At 47.2% G+C, this 23,701-nt stretch overlaps 1 non-coding gene across 1 annotated transcript; it reads left to right on the forward strand.

Moving 5' to 3' along the window:
* The first annotated feature begins 22,887 nt into the window (after nt 1-22,887).
* Nucleotides 22,888-22,991, forward strand: LOC120668307. Its single transcript, XR_005672399.1, has one exon. It is a non-coding gene; the product is annotated as a small nucleolar RNA R71 (small nucleolar RNA).
* Nucleotides 22,992-23,701: the final 710 nt, after the last annotated feature.

Consider the following 23,701-nt stretch of genomic DNA (forward strand, 5'->3'; position numbering starts at 1 on the left):
TGGTCCTTTTTAATTAATTTGATTAATGGTATATGCAACTTAATTCTGGGAGTGGCCCGTTTGAGTGGCTCACGACTCGTTATAAAAATGGTTTTGTTAGAAACATGGTTTAGGGGGCCAGCACGGTGCTTACTGCTGGGTTGGCCACTCTCCATAAGGACCGGTTCATAGAGCGACAACCTGGGACAACAGCGCTACCACAAGACTGGAATGGGACGGTCTTGGCTTACTAATTAGGTCATTTTGGTTCGGGAGTAACTTACCGACGGGGCAGGAGGGGTGGTGAGCTTCAATGGTCCCTGTGCTACGAGGCTTGGTTTGCGTACCCCCTCGAGGTGGGCCCCATCATTGCAGAGCCTAATTCCTTAGCGGTTACACCTTACCAACATGATCCTTTGTAACGGCCTCGTAGTGAGTTTGCTAGTCATCTCACCTAAGGAAGTGTGATGAACAACTAGCGTAGCTCACGACTTGTGGGTAAAGATGTGCAACCTCTGCAGAGTGTAAAACTGGTATACTAGCCGTGCTCACGGTCATGAGCGGCCCAGATCCTCCTTTTGATTAGTGGGGTTATCTTCCTTTGGTTAGGAGGGTTTCCCCGGGTGGCTTGGTTTAGTATGGTTCTCAGTAGTAACATGATTAATTTTGATTAATTACTATGTAACTGGGTTATGGTAATTCATCAACTTGTAGTAAATAGCTTTAATAAAATTTTGCCAAGATTAAAAGCTAATGCAGTTGAGTCAGCCAACCTTAGAGCCTCATAGTTTGTGTTATACTTGTTGAGTACAAGTTGTGTACTCACTCTTGCCTACTCTACTCTTTTTCCTCTTGGGGACACTCTACTGCTGCTCATTTACTGCCGATGCGAGGGAGTTCACCCAGAGCTACCAGGAGTACGAGGACTTCTAGGCGTTCGTCTCCTAGTCGACGTCCCTGTGGCGCCCAGCTTCCGAGTTTTGTACTTGTACTTTATGCTTCCGCTGTATCAGACATTTTGTCATTAATGTAATAAATAACATTCGTACTCGCTTTATTATATCTTTTACGTGATATGTGCTGTGATATACTGTTCATTCTGTTGTATATACGTGTGACTTGATCCTGGCTCGTATATGCTTGCTCGGTTTATGTCCTTTTATAAACCGGGTGTTACAAGGTATGAACGTTGTTCACTCTTTTCTTTCTTTTTAGGGGAGCATAGTACTTGTTTTGTTACCACACTTCATGGACTCGAGTTGATGGACGTGTATGTGAATGATCCCATTGAGATGAATCAATCTAAGCTTCCTTGGAGGCACTTAATTTGAGCAAGGTCACAATGCATAGGATTGCTATGTGTCTGGATTTCAAGAGTATGGCTCTGGAATGGGTATGGTAAAGTTGAGCGACATAGTTTTTCCTGGTTTTGTATTTTCAAATTGAAAAACTTCCAAGACCTTGAGGCAAGAACAAGCATAACTCCTTGTCCTTATATCGTATAGAGCAATAAGCAAGCAATTAAGTGATCCTAAATATGACTTCCGGAGGTATTTCGGTATTTGCATAAGAAATAAATCCTAGCACATCATGGTTTGTGAAAGGATTTCAACTCTTCTTAGTCATTTCATTCAACTATTTGATTTCGTTTTAATTAGCATGAATTTGAATGAAATTGAAAGAAACCAGGAAGGAGCAGGGAGTAGAAGTGGAAAACCGTGAGTACGCGGAAGGGGGCCAGAGGATGGCCTCCAGGTGGGGCCGGCTAGCCTGGGCCTGTGGCCACTCTCGGTGACTCTTTTTGCACAAGCTCAGGCTCGATTACTGCTGCTCCAGTGAGGGTGGTTTTGTAGTTTCTCCGAAAATCTCAGACCGGCCGGCCTGGTTTAAGCCGCCCGGCTTGCGTTTCCTCTGGAATTTATTCAAATTTCTCTGACATCTGGTGTTCATCTTCCTTGTTTGAATTTTCTGCGCAATGATGAAACCTGAGAGCAGGGGGTTGTGGTTGGCACACACATGTGCACCAACCACATAAACACAAGGAGGAACGACTTGAGATTTTATTTTATTGAAAGGGAAATGGGGGTACTGCTGATTACAAAATTGAACTAATGAAGGAAAAAAAGAAATGAAAGCATCCAAGACTAAACCTACTCTAAACCTACACCTACTTGGGTTTCGGGGATCTATAAAGATCCTCGTTCCCGGTCGCCTTCGCAAGGCGCTTGATCTTGGAACAGACCGCCTTGCAAAGGGTGTCTACCCTATCCCCCAACTCCATCCGATCTATCTCCGTTTCGGCTACGCGCTCATCCATGTTGTTGAGGCGTAACCGGAGAGCAGCAAGCTGCTCACAAAGAGAGGCGATGTCGTTGGGCTCCTCCTCCTCCTCGTCATCATCGTCGGAGTCGGTGTACGCACCAAACTCGGCGGGAGATCCATGCCGGTACAGTCCAACGGGGGAATGAGCACCTTCCCCCTGCCAACCTTCGCCCCGGTCACGCGATGGCGTGGAGGACTAGGGCTAGCAGGAGTGTACTCCGGGGAGTACGTGGACAGGTCCTGCTGCACCATTTGTAGTGCAGCGACCTGTGCAACGTGTGCCCCGCTCGATGACGTCCCCGCACGCTTCGTCACAACCTTCCTAGGGGAAAGAATCCCCGTGGTTGGTCGTGTCGGACTGCGTGTGCGGGAGTGCATGAGGGCCCTGGACACTGGGCCCTGGACCAAGCTCCTTATCGAACTGGGGGATGAACGGCCTCGAGGGGAGGCCGGCCGCCTCCCATAGTCCGGCCGGCCTGGGGCAGGCGCCCCTGACCAGCCGGCGGTGATGGAGAGAATGCGGCGATCTCCACCGGCTCTATGATCCGGACGCTGCTGGATGAAGCCCTTGTCTGGTTTGATTTGGAGGGTGCTTTGGGAGTGGGTTTATTCATGGCCTCGGATCTTGGGGTTTTGGGTGAAGTTTGCGAGGCCATGATGGTGATCTCGGAGAAGGGAATGGAGTTCGGGATGGAAACTGGTGAATGGCTTGAACTGAGGAAGGGAGGGGAGCCTTCCAGTTTAAATCACCTCATCAGGCTCCGAACACTTAGGATCAAAGAGTTTGAATCCTGAGGGAACGTTGCACGAAAGGATGAGGCCGTTCGGCCGCGGGGCTAGGCCGGCCGACCTGGGGTAGGCCGGTCGGCCCCACTCTATCAGGTGTGGGTCTCGGGCTTCTGGAGGCTTCTCTAATCCCCTTCCCTTCTAGGGTATGTAGGTGGGTTTGTCCAGAAATGGAAAAAGAGAAATAGAAAGAGAGATCTATCCTAAGATAAGGCACATTTTAGGTACGGCGATGACCGTAGATGATTATTCTATCTCGGTAAGCTCGTAGACATCAACTTCTTCGAGCTTGGGAATTTCAGGCTCGAGGAATATTTTCAATCTCTGGCCATTGGCCTTGAAAACATTCCCGTCATCGTCCTGGAGGGTTATGGCGCTTCGTCAGCGGCGTTCAAAACTAAGAAGGGACCTTCCCATTTGCTCCTAAGCTTACCATGACCGAACAAGCGAACACGGGAGTTGAAGAGGAGTACCTTATCCCCCGGCTTGAACTGTTTGATCTTGATACGCTTGTCATGCCATCTCTTTGTTCGCTCTTTATAGAGTTTAGAGCTATGGTAGGCCTTTTCCCTCCATTCATCCAACTCAGCCAACTGGATTTATCTCTTGATTCTGGCTGATTGGAGATCCATGTTCCACCTCTTAATGGCCCAATGGGACTTATACTCGAGTTCAACTGGCAAATGTCAAGTCTTGCCATACACTAGTTGATACGGTGTCATACCAATCGGTGTTTTGTAGGCCGTTCTATAAGCCCATAGTTCCTCGGGTAGTTTGCTTTTCCATCCCTTCCCTATGGCATTGACCATCTTCTGCAAGATATTCTTGATTTGCTTATTAGACGTCTCTGCCTGACCACTTGTTTGGGGATGGTAAGGTATCGCAACCCGATGGTCTACTCCTAGCTCGCTGAGGCACTTCCTGAAGGTTCTGTCATTTAAGTGTGAGCCTCCATCGCTGATCACGACTCTTGGAACTCCAAAGCGAGGAAATATAATTTCCTGAAACATTTTCTAGGAGCTCCTTGAGTCGGCCGCAACACAAGGAAGTGCTTCGACCCATGAAGTCGACTCCCCAAACATCGAAGATATCCACCTAAAGATTACTCTTCAGGGGCATTGCATCTCGGGAATTGATATTCCCGTGTTTTTGGCATCTTAGGCAACGCCGCACGAATTCCTTCGCGTCTCCATACATGTTTGGCCAAAAGAATCCACTTTGCCAAACTTTTGCATGGGTCCGGAAAGCCCCGTAATCTCCTCCATAGGGTGAGGAGTGAAAACGCTCTAGGATCTTGCGGGTCTCACATAATGGGATACAACGGCGGAGTAAGCCGTCTGCGCAGACCTTGAACAGATATGGGTCATCCCATAGATGAAATCTGCTGAGGTGAATCAATTTCTTGTCTTCTCCCAGAGGTATGTATCTAGTCACCATAAAGTTCACTAAATTTGCATACCATGGACTGGATGAGGTGACCTTCAGGAGAGTGTCATATCTCAAGTAATCATTGATCGGGAGGTCCGATCCTTGTATTTGCATCCTTGAGTGATGGTCTGCCACGCAATTATCTGCTCCTTTCTTGTCTCTTACTTTCAGATCAAATTCTTGTAGGAGCAGAATCCAATGGATAAGTCGTGGCTTAGCGTCCTTCTTGGTTAGAAGATACTTTAGTGCTGCGTGATCCGTATACACAATCACCTTAGCACCGACCAAGTAGGACCTGAACTTGTCCATGGAAAATACTACCGCCAGGAGTTCTTTTTTCCGTTGTGGCGTAGTTGAGTTGGGGTCCGGTCAATGTCTTACTTGCGTAGGATATAGCATAGTGTTGCTTATCTCTACATTGACCGAGCACTGCGCCTACTATGGTCATCACCATAAAGGCAACACCGACTCAAACGCACTTCAAACGGAACAATTCTTGGTCTGTCGGGTAACATCCCAATACAACCACCGGTTCTCGGATCGAACAAGCATACCCTGCATGAAGGCGAGTCCAGAGATATTACAACTATATATTTTACAACACAGGCATAGCAGTTATTACAACAAGTTCAGAGTATTATTACAGGTCCAAACTTAGTAGAACATAATACAAGACATAAGTTTACAGTTCAGAGTTTAAGCAGCGGAAAGAAAACACGACGGCTACAACATGTCGCAAAAGGATACCAAGCTAGCCCAAGCAAGGTATCACTCGTCTGGGTCATTGCCGGCCGGAGAAGGATCCCACTCTATGGACCAGCCAGGGGGTAAAGAGTAGGGCCAAGTCAGACTAGCGGTCTGGTCCTCAAAACTCATACCTGAAATAGGATTCAACAGCAAGGCTGAGTATACTAATACTCAGCAAGACTTAACCGTCAATGGATATACTTAGTCCACTTAGCTAGACTATGCAGGATTATGTAAGGCTCTGGTTTTCCTTTTGCTGAAAAGCAATAAAGAGTAGGTCCTTAATTTCACATTTTAGCTTTCAATATTCAAATTGATTAACCATTCTATGTAAGCTACTAATTCTAATCAACCATGGTAGAACTTTAGTCAAACATCAAGATTGATCATAATAATATTACTCTTATTACTCTGTGTGGCAAAGGGATCAAGTAGTCTCAATATCCGCGAGAGACGGACGATTCGAATCAGATTTCCAACCTTGCAAGGTAAACCTAACACACACGTTTGGAACACCGTCGGGTCGTTCCCAAACAACTGTTGACCTTTCATTCCGGCTTGAGGATAGGGTCACTCTCCCCGACTACAGGGCACCAACTTCCTCCCTGCACCCGTGGTGTTGCGCAACATAAACATAAATAAAAACCTATCTCTAAGAGAGAGTGAAAGGTATATCCACTCACCGGTCCGATCAGCTACTAGGCTTACCGCGTACCATATTTACGGCATGTGGCTAGTACGTTCAAACACTTAACCACCGCTACCACACACCGCGACCTTAGCATAATTCATCAACACAGACGGGGTCTCACCCAAGGTCATGATATCGAACATGACCCCGTCTGACGTCCTTATAGTGATTGCAGAAAGAAAACAAGCAACTCCTATTAAGCTCGCGAGTGACAGGCAATCACTCGACTTTTACCAGTCCTATAAGCATAGCAATTACTCGAACTCAGTCTAGTGTTCAGTACATAGGTTCCTAAGATCATGCATCTAGGGTTTCAATTCAAATCCTAAGAACTGTAAATGCACAAGTAAGTAGTATATAAAAATGCATAATTTGAAATACTGGGTTTATGTCCGGGGCTTGCCTTCGCGGTAGTCACTAGCTAAAACAGCCTTGGGCTCTTCCGGACTTTGGTCCAGGTCTTCAGTCAGTGTAGTAGCATTCACCTGGGCTTCTTGATCACCTCCTTTAGATTCCGGGATCAGCTCGTACGTCCCGTCCGCTAGAACAGTCGTATCTATATGTGATGCAAGAAATGATATTACAACATACACACTTCGCGATAAAGTGGCAGTCTAACAATTAGTAAACATAACTAGCATATGGGCAATCGTTTATAGAGTAGTTATTTAACATGTCTTACTACACAAAACAACATGATTAACCTCACAAGACAACTGGGTTATCTTCACAAAGTAAGTTTTAGTTAGTTCACATGGCATGTAAATCATGGTTTGCTAAGAATTAAGTAACTCAGTACACAACCAGCATTTAAATTCATAAAAATTACTTAAAACATGAAGTACAGAGAGCAATCTATCCTGTAAATTTCATACCATTTCATGCAGCCAATTATTCATAATAAAACATTTACTCAGACAGCACCTAGAACAAGATTAAATTCTACAGAACAAACTACAAGACTTATGAAGCTCAAAATTTCTCATAACAGGCTTCATATGTCTATGAACGATCCATAAAGTTTTCAGAATTTATCTAGTAAAAAAAGAAGTAATAATTTTGACAAAATTAAACCACATATGGTAAAACTAATTAGCACAGAAAGTCTTGCTTTGGTCATCGGGATGGATAGGAATCTGATGATAACCGGAATATCCGTCGAGGTAACAAAAGTACGAGTGCTTTGCCAACAGTTCAAGCATCTCGTCGATGAAGGGAAGAGGGAAGTGATCTTTCCAGGTTGCCTTGTTGAGCATCCGGTAATCGATGCACATTCTCCATCTGGTCAATGTCCATTGAGGTAAGAGCTCGTTCCTCTCATTACGGACTACCATCATGCCTCCCTTCTTCGGGACCACTTGGACTGGGCTGACCCACTCGCTATCTTGCATGGGGTATATGATGCCCGCGTGCAGCAGTTTGAGTACCTCTTTCTTGACTACCTCCCTCATCGCATCATTAAGTCGCCGTTGATGTTCTCGTGATGGCTTATGTTCTGGCTCCATTGGAATGCGATGGGTGCAAAGATTTGGGCTAATCCCCTTCAAGTCTTGGAGAGAGTATCCTATGACGGACCGATACTTCTCTAAGATTGCAACGAGCTGCCGAGTTTCACTCTCTGTCAGCTTGTCACTGATGACAACTGGTGTAGCTCTGTTGTCGTGGAGGAATGCATACTTCAGACCAGGAGGCAGCGGCTTCAGCTCAGGTAGAGGAGGTTGCGGAATCTCCTCTCCATCAAGCTTACTTTTGCCGGTCGGATCTTTCTCCTGGGTGAAGTGTGAGACATCTTCTTCAAGAATGGGCTGAGATAGCTCTTCTTGGCTGATGTTCACCGCATCCTCCAATAGGTCTTGCTCCGGCCTAGCCTCAGCAATGGTGTTGCATGAGCGAACTAGGCTGACCGGGACTTTCTCTTTGCCAACCTTAACCTCGAGCGTAGCTCGGTTTCCATTCGGGTTGACAAGGGGCTCTATTGGTTGACCAATCAAGACGGACTCCTCACCCTCCGGGATATCGAAGATGTGGAAGTCCAGGAAAACCTTGTTACATCCGATCTTTAGGGACATAGCATGGTCAATTCCCTGACTTTCCATGATCTGGCCATCGATCCACTTCAGGTGCTTACAAGAAGAGGTCAGGGGCTCAGATGAAATGTGGTCTGCCAAGATTTTGGACATCACATTCACCCCGACCTTCGGGTCGTACAAGGTTTCTTGTGGTTCAGCGTCCCCAATAGTGCAGAGGAGCACTCTAGGATTACAGTAGATCTGAATGACACTACTGTTGGCCTCGGCTTCCTCTATCCATTCCTTACTTATAATCGCAGAAAGACCCTCTATCTGTGATGAAACTTCAGGAATGAACGCCTCAGATTTTGAGCAAATGCACTTATGTTCCTTCAGCATGGTTGTCGCATTGCCGAGTTCCAAATACTCTTCCTCCATGAAGAGGTCGGGTACGAACATATGCATATCCTCGATGAAGGGCTCATGATCTAAGGACTTCGGTGATTCGGTTATTTCCTCTATGTATGGTGGAGGTGGAGAGGATGTGGCTGAGAGGATTCGAAGTTGCTGTGTCTCGCTGGGCTGTTCTAAAGGCTCAGGTGGATCATCATAAATACCAGTGTATTCAGTGCTGTTCAGAACCTTCTCTAGGAGAGTTCTAACTTCAGCCACTGTCTTGTACATGATGGATCCCTTGGAAGCTACATTCATGAAATGTGCGCTTTCCGATTTAAGGCCATAGAAGAAGGTTTGCATAAGTATTTCCTCCGGCATCTGATGTGGTGGCCCGGAGTCTATTAAATGCATGAATCTAGCCCAGGCTACTCCAAGTGATTCATCTCCTTGCTCGAATGATAGGAGCTATTTCCAATGGGGAACCACTTTGGAGATGGGATAAAAGAACAAGCAAAATTCATCCTTCAGTTGTATCTAATCTCCTCCGACCCTCCTTGCCGTCCAGTTGTACCAGAATTTGGCTTCTCCCGTCAGAGAGAACGGGAATAGCTTCCACCATAAGGTGTTTTGGGACATACCGGGTATAATCAGAAGAGAGCAATTCTCTTCGAAGATTTGCAAGTGAGCATAAGGACACTCATCTTTCTTTCCAGAGAAAGAATGTGCACGAACCATGGCTACGAGATTGGGACGGATATCGTAACCATCAGATAGTATGGGATGGCAGGATGCTGGCGGTTCCAAATACCTGCGAGATGGAACTACCGGATAATTAGGAGAATACTCCATATGGATGGATGGAAAGTCATACGGCTGATTAGCTCTAAGCCTAGTGTTGCTACCGTTCCCCGACAACGGCGCCAGAAAGCTTGTTGGCACTCTTTAGCCTTACGAATTACTCCGCAAGCGCACAAAGACCGATTGTAGCTTTCACCAAGGAGTACACCTGGGATATCAAATCCAAGGAATGGTAAAGCTTCGACCAAACTTAAAGATCGTCAGCCGGACACAACCAGCGAGAAGAAGATACAGGAAGAGGGCCTAACTCCAGATAACTTACTACTCTGACGAGCTAACGAGCTAACTACTAACTTGATCTGCTTCGGTGGCTGGAAGAGGAAGGACTTCAGAAAGGGATGAAAGGGGAGTCCAACGGCAACCTGCACTACTGCTATGAAAACACCCGAACATGGTGGACTACAAAGGACGGATAGGGCTGTCACCACCTACCGACTACCACAACGGTTCTGTGGGGTGGAACACAACCTAAGGTAACTACCAAGCCTGGGCACCACGCCCACAGCCCTCGAGCTACTTGCTCCTACCATGTACTTAGATAGAAAACAACCTCAGATAAGTAGAACTTGCTACTTACGCAGACTCAGGATCCCGCAGATTAAAGTAAGTACTCAACAAGTATCTAAGACAGAAAGTAAAGCTAGCGAGAAACTAAAGTTGAGACAAAAAACTTGCTCAGATAAATTCCTCCGAGGCGGCTACAAAGTGGAGTAAGACCGAGAGAACTCGAGTCCGCTCCTTTCAGCTCGGCTTTCACCAGAGCACTCACCTCACTCTCTTCCTACTCAACACAAGTGTACAAGAGACTCTCTTCTCTATGGAATGGTGTGTGTTACAAGAGGGGTAAGGTGCTCTATTTATACTACTCTGAGGTCGGTACTGGGCTGAGCGTCAGTTGCACACAAGTAAGACGGTTACACTTGTCTTTCACGCCAAGGTAGAGCTTCAGAGGCCGCCAAGTGGGGCCGGCCGGCCTCCCCTAGGCCGGCCAACCTGGGGATGTGGCCGCATGGCCACCACATTTGCAGGGACGCTCTGGATTATTTCTGAAGGTCGGTACCGGTTGCGTAGCTCCAACATCGGTAGTTAGAGGCCGGCTGGCCTCTCCTAGGCCGGCCGGCCTGGCTCTTCCTTGGCTCAAGCTCGTGTTGCACCGACTTGTTGCTTTGCAGACCCATGTTGCTTCCTAGGTTGAATTGGGCTCTGATTATTCGAGTTGTCTCGGGTTTTGATCTCCACTTAACATGGTCCAGGCCTTTCGGTCTTAACTCATGAACTGTACAAAACCCATCTTATAGTGGCTCAACCTCGGGCTTAGGGAACTCTCCACAAAGTTTCAAGGCTAGACATGATAGGGGTAGGCCGGCCGGCCTGGCCTAGGCCCCATTTTGGCCCAACTTTGCACCAATTGCTCCTGACTTCAAATAAACACCAAAACTTATGGAACTTGTTAATGTTAGTAGAAATCATAGTAATATAGTTCCAAATGAATGAAATTTGAAGGAATGTTGGCGGTAAAAATCATTGAAATCGACCGCCAACAACCACCGGAGAAGAAGATGAGTGACGGTCTGAGCTGCGTCACCGGTGGCATGAAGGAGAGTTCGCTCATGTGGCCCATGCTGTCGCGCTGTAATTAGTCGGGGTGGGCGATGCTTATGCAGTGCAACTACGAAGCCATGGAAATTTGGGAAACCATCGAGCCCGGCGGCGCAGGTGTGAAGCGCGCGCAGGACCGACAAGCCATTAGCGCGCTGCTGCGTTCTATGCCCAATGAGATGTGGCAGACACTAGGCGGCAAGAAGTCCATCAAGGAGGCGTGGGAGGCGGTGAAGATGATGTGGCTCGGTGCAGATCGCGTGAAGGACGTCAACGCCCAGAAGCTCTCGAAGAAGTTCGAGATCCTCCAGTTCAAGGAGGGGGAGATTTTTGACGACTTCGGCATGCACATCAGCAATCTCGTCGCTGACCTGAAGACACTCAGCGAGACGATCGACGACGTGAAGGTCGTCAAGAAATTCCTACGCGTCGTCCCTCCGCGCTTCACCAGCGTGGTGGTCTCGATCAAGATGTTTTGCGATCTCAAGAAGCTCACCGTAGGGGAGTTGATTGGGCGTCTGCGTGCAGCGGAAGAACGGTTCGATGAGAAGGTAGAACAGGTCACCAACACGGCATGTCAGCTCCTCCTCGCTGAAGATTAATGGCTCGAAAAGCACAAGCATCGGTTCCACTCCAGGAACAAGCCTGGAGGGAGCGGTACTGGTAACGGATCCTCGAAGGGCAAGATGGCCATGCGCTCTAACGGCAGTGTCTCGGCTCCAATCAAATTGACCTCCGAGGGCACGCCAAGGAGGAAGGGCCGATGCTAGAACTGCGGCATCTACGGCCACTGGGCAGAAGACTGCAAGCAGCCCAAGAAGGAGAAGAAGAAGGAGGCGGCGCAGCCAGTGGCGAATGTTGTTGTCGGCAGCGCTGATCATTGTGGTGCTCTGCTAATGGCCACGTGCGACGTCGTGCACGGGGCATCACAAATCGTGCATCTCACTGAGGAGGTGGTTCCCATCGATGTCCCGGATGGAGTATGGGTGCTGGACACCGGCACTAGCAATCACATGGCTGGAACGAGATCGGTGCTGACACAGCTCGATCATGGCGTTCGCAGCACCGTACGCTTTGGTGACGGCTCCCGCGTCGAGATTGAAGGAATTGGCTCCGTGGTGATGCAGGATCGCCACAATGAACACAAGGTACTAACTGATGTTTACTATATTCCTAAACTAAGAAGCAACATTGTTAGTTTGGGTCAGTTGGAAGAAAAGGGTTTTGAGGTCTCTCTGAAGAATGGGAAGCTATGTGTGTTTGATCACCAACATTCATTACTGATCTCTGCTCCTAGAACTGCTAATAGGCTGTACACTGTTAAGTTTGGGGTGGTTCCACTAGTTTGCTTGCTTGCACAGCCTGAAAGTGAGTCCTGGCGCTGGCATGCCAGATTTGGGCATCTGAATTTTAGAGCATTGCATGATCTCAGTGCCAAGGATATGGTAGATGGAATGCCAATTGTCACAAGAGTAGAGAAGGTGTGTGATGGTTGTGTCCTTGGGAAACAGCATAGAAAACCCTTTCCTTAAGTGTCAAGTTTTAGAGCTGAAAAGGGGTTAGAGCTTGTGCATGCAGATTTATGTGGGCATATTGTACCAAAGACTCTAGGGGTTGCTTCATATTTCCTGTTAGTGGTCGATGATCACAGCAGATACATGTGGGTTGAAATGCTCAAGACAAAAGATCAAGCTCTTGACTGTTTCAGGAAGATTAAGTTGAGAGCTGAGATGGAATCTGGTGCAAAGCTAATGGCCCTGAGAACAGATAGGGGGGGGGGGAGAATTTATCTCCAATCTGTTCTCTATTTTTTGCAGTGAAGGTGGAATCAAGCATTATACTACCACTCCTTACTCACCTCAGCAAAATGGAGTGGTGTAACACAGGAATCAGACTGTTGTTGAAATGGCAAGGTGTATGCTCAAATCAATGCATGTTCCTCCTGTGTTTTGGGAGGGAAGCAATCTGCACTGCAGTGTATGTGCTGCACAGGTCATATATCGAAAGCCTAAACTGCAAGACCCCATTTGAAGCTTGGCATGGTAGGAAGCCAAGGGTCAGTCACCTAAGAATTTTTGGTTGTGTTGCTCATGTGAAGAATGTTGGTCCAGGACTAAATAAGTTGTCTGACAGATCCACCAAAATGGTATTCATTGGGTATGAGTCAGGCACCAAAGGTTACAGATTCTACAATCCAGCCAGTAACAAGCTTGTGATAAGCAGGGATGTGATCTTTGATGAAATGCAGCCTTGGGACTGGGAGAACACAAGCAGCAACACAGATCAGTGGGAGGCAAACACCTTTGTTGTGCACTATGATCAAACTGACCAAAATCAGATACCTACTATTGCTGTCCTTGTTGACAAATTTGATGAAGGGGAGGACTCAGCAGCTGGGGATGGAGATGTGGATCCACATGATGCAACTCCAAGCCACCATGGCACCCCAGGCTCAGTTCAAGGCTCCCAGTAGCAACTGCACACTCCAAGCAGTTAGAGCTCTGAAGAATCACATGAAGGACCCTTCAGATTCAGATCTCTAGCTGATATCTATGATGATACTGAACAGATACATGACTTTGAGTATAGTGGTGTGTGTATGTTGGCTGCAGATGAACCAATCAATGTTGAACAAGCTCTTGAGGAAGACTGTTGGAAAAAGGCAATGAAAGTTGAAATGGATGCTATAGTTCAGAACAAGACTTGGGAGTTTTCAGAGTTACCAAGGGATCACAAAGCCATTGGTCTCAAATGGGTTTTCAAGGTGAAGAGAGATCCAGCTGGAAACATAGTGAAACACAAGGCTAGGTTGGTTGCAAAAGGGTACGCACAAATTCAAGGCATTGATTATGATGAAGTATTTGCACCTGTTGCAAGGTTGGAAACAGTCAGGCTCTCGTTAGCTTTGGCGGCTCAGGGTGAATGGCAAGTTCATCATATGGATGTTAAGTCAGCATTCTTGAATGGCGAACTACTCGAAGAGCTGTATGTGCAGCAGCCACCAGGGTTCTCAGATCCTAAGATGACTGGAAAAGTGTTGAGATTAAAAAAGGCTTTGTATGGCCTCAAGCAGGCTCCAAGAGCCTGGAATTTCAGACTTGATCAAGAGCTGCGCAAGTTAGGATTCAGAAGGAGTGAAGAAGAACATGCAGTTTACAGAAGAGGCTCAGGCCAGTCACTCCTATTGGTTGGTGTTTACATGGATGATCTTATCATTTGTGGCCCAAACAGCAAAGGGATTGCTGCATTCAAGCACCAGATGAACAAGAGTTTCAATATGAGTGATCTTGGTTTGCTTAGTTACTATCTTGGCATGGAAGTAAAGCAAAAACCAGGAGAGATTACTATATGCCAGAGTGCTTATGCACAAGAGATTGTGGAGATCTCAGGTATGAAAAGGGTGTAACCCTGTTGACACACCAAAGAAACAGCAAATCAAGTTGTTGCCAGGCAAACCCGAACTAGTGTCAAATGCAACTAAGTACAGGAGCATTGTTGGGAGTCTGAGATACTTGGTGAATACTAGACCTGATTTGGCCTTCTCAGTTGGGATGGTTAGTAGGTTCATGGAGACACCTAATTCAGATCATTGGACTTCTATCAAGAGGATCGTCAGATATGTTGCTGGAACCACTGAGTATGGCTGCAAATATGTCAAAGGGAAAAATTCAGAGTTACTTGGCTTCACTGACACTGATCATGCAAGAGATTTAGAAAAGAGGAAGAGCACTTCAGGTGTTCTGTTCTTCCTTGGTGAAAATGCTGTCACTTGGAGTTCACAAAAGCAAAGAGTTGTCTCTCTATCATCTTGTGAATCTGAGTACATAGCTGCTGCTACAGGAGCCTGTCAGGGAGTGTGGCTTGGCAGACTGTTAGCTGAACTAACTTGTTCCAAGGTAAAGAAGTTCAAGCTGCTGATTGATAACAGGTCTGCTCAGGAACTCTGCAAGAACCCTGACGGGGGTGTAAACCCGTGGTCCCTAACGGACCCGACTCATACAGTGTCAGCCCAATAAGCCCGTTGGGCTCACCACGGCGCAGTCCACCAACCGGTGTAGGTGACTGCCTTCGTCTGGTACCCAACACAGCCAACAGTCGGCCTCAGGGGACATGTGGAAATCTCCTGACCTAGCGCCCCGGGTCAGCGCCATACTGGGAGACCCGGACCGTGCACTCCAAGACTGCCGCTCCGCATGATGGGCATTCTGGTCAAGCCTGGCCCCGTACAGGCTCCACGATGCCCGCTCCTCTCCTCGCGCTGCACGAACATGGTCTGTAGGGCCCTCTGACAAGGGAACAGTGCCAGCCGCATGGGTCCCACGATGCAACGGGAGATGGCGTCAACGAGCACCGCCTCCCACGCCGTAATGATGGCTTCTCCTGCACACTACTCCATTACGCCAGCGGGTGTGACTGGACGGCATCGCCTGACTACAGTAGGGAACCCCTCACCAGGCGTGCTGTCCTTCAGGCAGAAGCTACGTAGGGGAGGACGTGCACTAGCACTGCGGATAAGAGGCATAGGTACAGGCGGATAGGATGGGAGACGACCCCCGAGCGACCTCTCGAGTGACAAGGCCATCCCGATTGACCAAGGATGGGACAACACCTAGACAACCTGTTGTCTAAGAAAACCAACCGGGCTCAAGTCTCTTCACTCCCGACTGACCGAGTGGGCCCCGACAAATAACAAAGATCAAGAACTCCCGGGCGGAACCAAGACATCATGATAGATATATGTAAATGGGGGCCCACCTCGAACTATAAAAGGGAAAGCCCCCCACGTAGGATAGGGTTGGACTCCTAGAGATTCGACTCCTAGATAGCACACTGCTTGAAAGGCTTGTAAGCTTCCCTCTGAACTTTGAGCACTCGGGCTCGAGAGTAATAGAGCAAGAACACCATCCCCCATACTGGACATAGGGCATTTCTGGCCTGAACCAGTCTAAATCATCGAGTCTTTGCATGCTAGACCATATCCGATCAAGCGCACAACAAACGAGCAATCGAGTAGTTTAGTAGTCGCCCATTCTCCGCAGCGACAGTTTGGTGCCGTCTGTGGGGAGCGCTTTGTGCGTTCACTGCTTCGGCGATTGGATGGTTTCGATCACTCCATTCGCCGTCCCGGCGGCGAGCCAGGGCGAGTGTTGATATTTCTTAGCGGCGAGCCAGGGCGAGTGTTGATATTTCTTAGCGCAATCACTAGGAATGGTTAATCCTTAGCAACAGTGCCAGAAATGCCTGTTGGCAGTCCTTAGTGCAATCACTAGAAATGAGGGCGCCAAACCCATCCTAGCAACTGCACCCAAGGGATGCCACTCTCGTGGTATAATCAATATGATTACAGATGGATCCGCAAGCGTACGGATATACCGTTGTAGCATTTCACCCGGAGAGTAAGGGTATCGTCATTTATTTGTGTCCCAAAGGACGGCAGCGGCAAAGGTATTGTACTCAACATTAACTATGACATTGTGCCTCAAGCAATAGGCAATGCTCTAACAGGAGTAAGTCCAAGTAAAGAATAAGCAAGGGTAATATGACACAACACACATCCACACTCCAAGAGGAAGAAATAAAGGAGAGAAACTATAAAACAAAGAACTACTCTATCCTACGTCAAGTCAGCTGGAGCTTAGGCTAGGTTAGGTGTCATAGTGCTTCTATCCTAAGATGGGGTCATGTTAGATCGTGGTTAGGACTGCAGGTGCCAGGAAAATGGGATAGCGGGGAGAAGGTCCCGTACCGGAGTACATCCAGTCCCGTTACCTCTTTGCATGAACTCCTACACCGAACCCGAACGTCGAGGAGTACGGTAAACGCAACACCGCTGTTACGCCGGACGGACAGGGCTGTCACCACCTGCTGTCTACCCCAGTCACACCATGGAGCACGGTCATATCAGAAGGATCCCGCATACCCGAGCACCACTCTTGTGTATGAAGTCACTACTCTAGTGCCCCCAGGTCTCCCACCCTTCGGATGGACAAGTAAAACACTAGAGCAAGCCCGAAAGCCCAACGAACCTCTATCCGTACCCGGATCATCTGGCCTAACCAAGATCGTAGCATAACTTATAAACGATCTAAACATGGATTGATAAACTATCAAGATAGTAAAGCAAGCATGGCAAAACTCTATATTATGAATAGAAGTCTAACAAGTTAGATACAAAGCCATACCAGGAGCAGAGGATTGCTCAATGACCCCGAGGACGACTTGCTCGCTAAAGAGAACTAGCCTAGCTCCACTACCTAGCTAAGAGAGCAAGAGAGAGGAGAGCCTTCTTGGAGAGAATGGAATGAAGTGTGTGTGTTGAGAGGGGGGGAGAGAGGCCCTATTTATACTACTTGGAGGTCGGTTTCCAGCTAACGCATATATGGAAGGTGATCAGGTGCCTTGGTCGTGACTCCTCGAGATGCACCTGGACGCATTGCAGGCCAGGTTCGGCCGACCCTAGGGGTCAGCCGACCCCACCTGTCAGCCGTTCGTGCTGATCCTTTGTTGGGTGGTTGATTCGTTGGATCTTATCCATATCCTCTAGTGCATCTTGCGTGGAGGCCCCGTTCCTCTGACATGTGGGCCCTCTTTGTAAGGTTGTGATGCCGGATGCGATATTCTGCGTAGTTATGTGGCGTCTGCTGCGTGTTTTCATCTTATTCGGCTCTTGCTCATCTGAAATGTACAAAACTCGAAAACAACTGTGGAGCGAGGTTAGTGATACAAATATGTGAGTAAGGCATGTAGTTTTCCTTTATTATTGAGTATAGTTGACGGGTGAAAATGGCACTTAAGCACCGTCAACAACTCCCCCAAGCTAGCCCTTTGCTCATCCCGAGCAAAGTTTTAGGCTTAGGTTGTTGATCAGGAGTTGCTACAATGTCGCATTCCTGACTTATGCCCAAGGCACAAATGAGTGTTCTTACCTTTATTCTGAATAAGTTGGCCTTGTTCGCACCTTTTACCTTACTCCTGTGGAACTTATAGCACCATCCTCATCTTTGGCGGTTGAGGGTCAGAACGGCTTGTAGAGTACCACTTACCACTCCTATGTTCAACCGTCAATCCGGAGGTTTTTATAAAGTTTTTTTTGAAAAGAAATATTGTAGTTCCTCGGGTGATCTCTCGGATCACTCAAATGTGTTTCATTCCTCACCAAGGCCTTTTTATGTGCCTTTTTTTTCCATCCTACTTCTAATGGCTCTTTTTGGTGGATCTGTAGGTATGGAAGATATAATGGCAAACTTGCTTCTCATATTTCGCTAAGTCAAAGACCGGATCCAAAGGAGAAACAAGTCATAAGCCTTGATCAAGATGTGCAAGTGTGTGGATATATATATATATATATATATATATATATATATATATATATATATATATATATATATATTTGGTGGATGGTGGACGAAACTCCTTTATATGATTTCTCTCTCCCTTGTAATATTTTTTGTATGGGCTATATTTTCTTTTTCTCCTTTTTTTTGACACACCTTGTGGGTGTGTGGCACACCTTCTTTGGGTATGCATCTTTTCTCTCTTTTTTTTTGACATGCCTTGTGGGCATGTGGCATACCTTCTTTGGGTATGCATCTTTTATTTCTTTTTGTATAGCCCATACATCATGATGATAACTTTGGAGAGAGATAAACATGGTACAACATGGAGTTTTATTTGTGGATGAATGTGGGGTGTACTTGCTATCTTCCAGGTGTAGAAGTATAGCATATGAGTGGACGTGTACGTGATCTTGATCATGGGCGTATGAAGTGATTCTCACAAAGGGTCACAACAATTTGACAAAGCTCAATGAGAAGACAAGTTGCATATGTAGAAAATGCTTTTCAAACTTGTAACTCATATGGCTCTGGATAGGAATTGCATATCACCGAGGAACTTTATTCTATTTTTTGTATTTTCCAAAAGAAATACTCCGGATATCAAGCATCACGTAGGAGAAGATCATAGTAACTCTTTTCAGCCATATCATAACCCACAACAACCTAGATTCGAATTCTGCTTTTCGTTACCCACAAGTTTCAAGCTTAAGGTTTGAACATCTAGCCACCAAACTCAGAACTTAGGGAGAGCACAAGGTTATAATTAGGCATATGAAAGGAACTAACAGAGCAACTATTCATCATCTCAACACGGAAAAACTACACATGCTTACAACACATACTAGAAAGCAAGTAAATATTTTTGGGTTTTTAAAGGTTTTGCCAATTTTTATTTGATTTTAGTTATGCAAATTTTTATGGATTTTCATAATTTTGCAAATTTTTGTTTGGTTTCATGCAAGGTTTTGGAAAGCGGTAAAGGTAGATTTTGATACAAGGTACCTCTCATGGGGTCCTCCCCCAAGCTAGCTTCAGGCTCACTGCTGCTGGTTGGGATTAAACCCAGCCCAACAGTAGTAGGCCCACCACTCCTCCTGGGATTGCTGCTGTTGCTGCTCCAGATTGCGGATCCTCTCGCCTGTGTATCGCTGCTAGTTCTGTGTTGACTTGATGTGCTGGCCCAGCGACTCGTCGATGTTGGTGGTGTGCACGTTCAGCTCGCCCATCTGCCGAGTCAGAGTGGCGAAACCTCTGGACAAAGCTGTATGTCGCGGGGGACCACTGGAGCTGGACTGGTGGACCAGTGCCTTGAGGCCTGCCGTGCCCACTCGGTGGAGCTCGCACTCTACCATGACGAACCTCCAGCCTCATATTGCTGTGGTTGAGGCTGAGGTTGCTGCTGCATGAACTCCTCCCTTCTGGTCCTGCTTCTTGTAACCCTACCAGGAAGACCAGAAACACTATGCCGGCGGCTCTCCTCTTGTGGAACAAGAGGGATGGTTAGCGAACGGCAGTTATACAAATGATATCCCGCATTTGGCAATGGGATTTCATTTGCATAACCAAGCAAAAAGAAAATCAAGGAGTCATCCGGGCCTTTCTTGAGCGTGTGGCCTTGAACCAAGTACGCCTCATCGATCATAACACGGGGCTCCTCAATGAAAGGAACGGGGTTCCCGTCTAAGATTCTCATGTTTGATGCGATGCAGGTAACAAAAGAAGTGCATTCAATAGGACTCGTCATCCGAAAATTTGTGAGCCATTGCTTAACCATTGCTTATGCGGGGGAGATTCGGATCTTGTTGACCATGGCGTATAATATCATCAACTCATTGTTGCGCACTGTTTGTGGATCATCTCTTGGAAAGAGAGTGATAGCCACCCACTTGTGCATCAAACGAAGAGTCAGATTTTGAATGTCATTGCACCGAGGTGCAAACTTGCCATGAACAACTTGACCCGAAATCAAACCCCAAAACTCATGTCGATCAAAACCGCGGCAAGCTTTTGCAAGGGAAACTGGCAAGCGTGCGCTAAAACCAAGGAGGTGACTGAAATTTCTCCAATTAAAATAGCGTTTAACTCCAAAAAGTCGGAAAGAAACACCATCGCCCACCTCCCGAAGAGTGCAAAGAAACTGGATGGTGAGGAGACGAGAACCATTCTCCTCAACGGGCACAAAACCATCCCATCCAACCGCATGCCAAACACGAGCGAAGTCAACGTCCATGCCTATTTTTTCGAGAAGGTCCGGATCGAAGGCTCTGGTATGACCAAAGCTTTGATTCTTGATCATGGCGTAGGCTTGATGCTTGCGGTCGTCTTGCAAGTCGAGGTACGGTGCATCATCTTCATCTATTTCCATGTTCTCGGCTTGCGGTTCTTCAGCTTGCTCCTCTATTTGTTCCTCTTGTTCGTCTTGCTCATAGTCCATCATGGTCGGCGTTGGTGTAGGTTCGGGGGAATGACGGGAGCTCGACCCACCCCGTGAACGAGATGAGCTTGACCCTGTCATCTTATTGATAGCTCCAAAAAGTTTCCGACCTACACCCTTCATGCTTGCAGAAAGAACAAACAAGAACGAACAAGAACAACTCGATTCAGGTTACGTTAGTGAAATGAAAATGAAACTCTTACCCGAAAGTTGTTCCTCCAATTATGTGATCAATCTTGCAGCAAAGAATTGAGAGAGAGTGTGTTCTTGCAATCAAACTTGAGCCAAAATCCAAAGGAAACCCGAGCAAGAATGTGTGAGAGGGAGTGAGAGTGGAGAGAGTGAGCATGAGAGCTCATCACTCCTCTCTCGGCCTATATTTGAAGGAAACTGGGCGAGTGCACCCGAGGAGGAGCCAGGCACAATGGTCAGGAAGCCGTTGGAGAAGGTGGGGGCCAGGAGCCATTGGCCCTGGGTCGGCCGACCTGTGGGGTCGGCCAACCCTAGGGTGGGCCCCCTGGTGCCCCCCTTTGGCCAGGTGATTCCTCAACGGTCATAAACTTTGAAAATATGGTGCACGGCCAAAAGTTTGCTCGAAAAGATGTCCAAATTATTTTTCCCAAAGGATTTTAAAACTCAGAAAATATTTTTGGTCTTTTTGTAAAAAGGGAAAAATGCTAGAAAAATTCCAGCATGCAGAAAACAATTTTGAAAATTTCAAACATGCAGTGGAGAAAAACAAATAAGGTGCAAAGAAAATGTTGAAAAGCGGAGAAATCAAATATGAGATAAATACCAATTTACCTTTGGCAAGGGCGCATCATTTAAAGTCCGACGTGCACGACTTTTCTCCATCGTTCTTACCATTCGTCGGCTCGTCCTAGAGAACTGGACGAGGCCGAACTCTCGACCGTCCGCCACACCTTCTTTTCCTTCTTCTTTCTTTTAGGTGCAGAGGGTCGTTGTTCTAGCTGGGGTTCTGGTGCACCCCAGAGTGCTTGCCCTTCACTGTCTTGTTGGATCATGAAGCGCTACTCTTCCTTCTTCTTGAACCTGAAAAACATATCCTCCCTTCCGACACGGAAACGGATTTCTCCCTTTCCGACATCGATCCTTGCCTCGGCAGACCTTAGAAAAGGTCGCCCAAGTACGAGGTCGACTCCGAGGTCGCCCTCCATATCCATTACCACAAAGTCGGCAAGGACGAAGGAGTCTCGTACTCGTACAAAAATGTGTTCGGCTATCCCTTCGGGATACCAAATGGTTGAATCTGCAAGCTGTACGAGCATAGTTGTTGGGGAAAGAGCAGGATATTCAAGTGCTTCATATATTACCTTGGGCATTATATTCACACTTGCCCCCAGATCGCATAGGCATCGCTCGAAGTGTTTGATGTAGATCGAGCAGCTGATCATGGGGACCCCTGGATCCTCTTGCACCGCTGCCACCATGCCATCCCAAAAGTTGTTCCTTGGGGGATAGTACCTACCTGCATGGTTATTGCGTGGTGGCCTCCGGGACGAGTTACCCCTTCCGGTAGACACCATGCTGACATTTTCAACGGGAGACTCGGGTTGCCCCGGGATCTTCCCGCTCTCAACAGCAGGTAACGAAGCAGCAATTTGTGCAAGCTGGGTTTCGATCATTTTGTTGAAACTTAACTAGTTTTTAAGAGTTGAAGACAAAGTTTCAGGCTTGACATTTAAACTTTCTAGGGATTTGTCATTGGCCAAGAGCTTTTTATTTATATTTTCGTTGATTTTAACTTGGCCAAGAACAAGTTCTCTCAAGGGAGGTTGGTTTGAATTGAAATTCGAATTATAAGAAGGATTGTAGTTATTACCTCCCTGAAAAGGTGGATGTGGCTGGTTCCACCCCTGGCCTCCTTGTTGTGGACGGTACCTGTTGTTGTTGTTGAGGTAGCCGTAGTCTTCACGGGTTTCGGGGCAGTCGTTCCCCGAGTGTCCATCATTACCACAGACTTCGCACGTGAAGTGCGATTCCATGGCACGAGCATAGTTTTCTCTATGCTTCTTGAATTCGGCCCTTTCGCCGAGATGCTTCAGTAGGAGGTCCAGTTTGGCAATGATCATATCCGTCTCCTTGAAGGCATGTGTGCCCTTGGTGTGGGGTTGGAGTCGTTCATCGCTCCACCCCTGATTGGAGACCATCTTCTCGACCAATGCTTTGGATTTGGCTATAGTCAGGTTGAGGAAGGCTCCTCCAGCAGCGGCATCAATATTGGCTCGAGATGTCGTTGTGAGCCCATTGTAGAAGCTTTGCAGGACGAGCCACTCGTCCATGCCGTGATGAGGATAGGTCAAGATGTATTCCTGCAGCCTCTCCCAAGCTTCTGGGATGGATTCCATCCCTGTCTGTTGGAAACTTGAAATTTTCCCGCGCAGGGCATTTGTTTTGCCCAGCGGAAAGAATTTTGCGAGGAACGCCTTGGAGCATTTGGCCCAGGTGTCGATGTCCTTTTCTTTATAAAACCACTGTTTCACCTTCCCCAGGAGGGAAAAGGGAAACAGACGAAGCTTGACAACGTCGGCGGCGACACCCCGTATGACAACGGTGTCGCAAAGCTCCAGAAAATTCTGCAAATGTGCATTTACGTCCTCATTTGGCTTGCCACAGAATGGGCTAGCATGCACCATGTTGATGAGGCTGGATTTGAGCTCGAAGTTCACGTCCCCGACATTGATGTTGGGGCTAGTGGCCACATTGTCGGTGGAGGGGACGGAGAACTCGCGGAGAGTCTTTTCAGCCATAGCCTCAAGAATGAGTGGTGCTTCCGAAATGGGTTCCTGTGCTGGGAGGATAGCGAGAGGAGGAACGACGCGAGGTCATGCCCTTCTCATGAGCACCTTTGGATTGTCTGTGTATTTTTCCGGCAGGGAGAAACCGGTCATACACTACCCCTGTCTTCTTTCAAATAAAAAAATAAAAGAAGACATAAAGTGACATTAGCCTGAAAGAGTAAATACTATATCCTGAGTACAAGGTCTAAGTTAATGTCAGCACAATATCTTTGTTCACATGCCGTCCCCGGCAACGATGCCAAAAATGCTTGTTGACATTCCTTAGTGCAATCACTAGGAATGGTTAATCCTTA

Source organism: Panicum virgatum, chromosome 3N (assembly GCF_016808335.1).
Source record: "Panicum virgatum strain AP13 chromosome 3N, P.virgatum_v5, whole genome shotgun sequence".
NCBI classification, from domain to species: Eukaryota; Viridiplantae; Streptophyta; class Magnoliopsida; order Poales; family Poaceae; genus Panicum; species Panicum virgatum.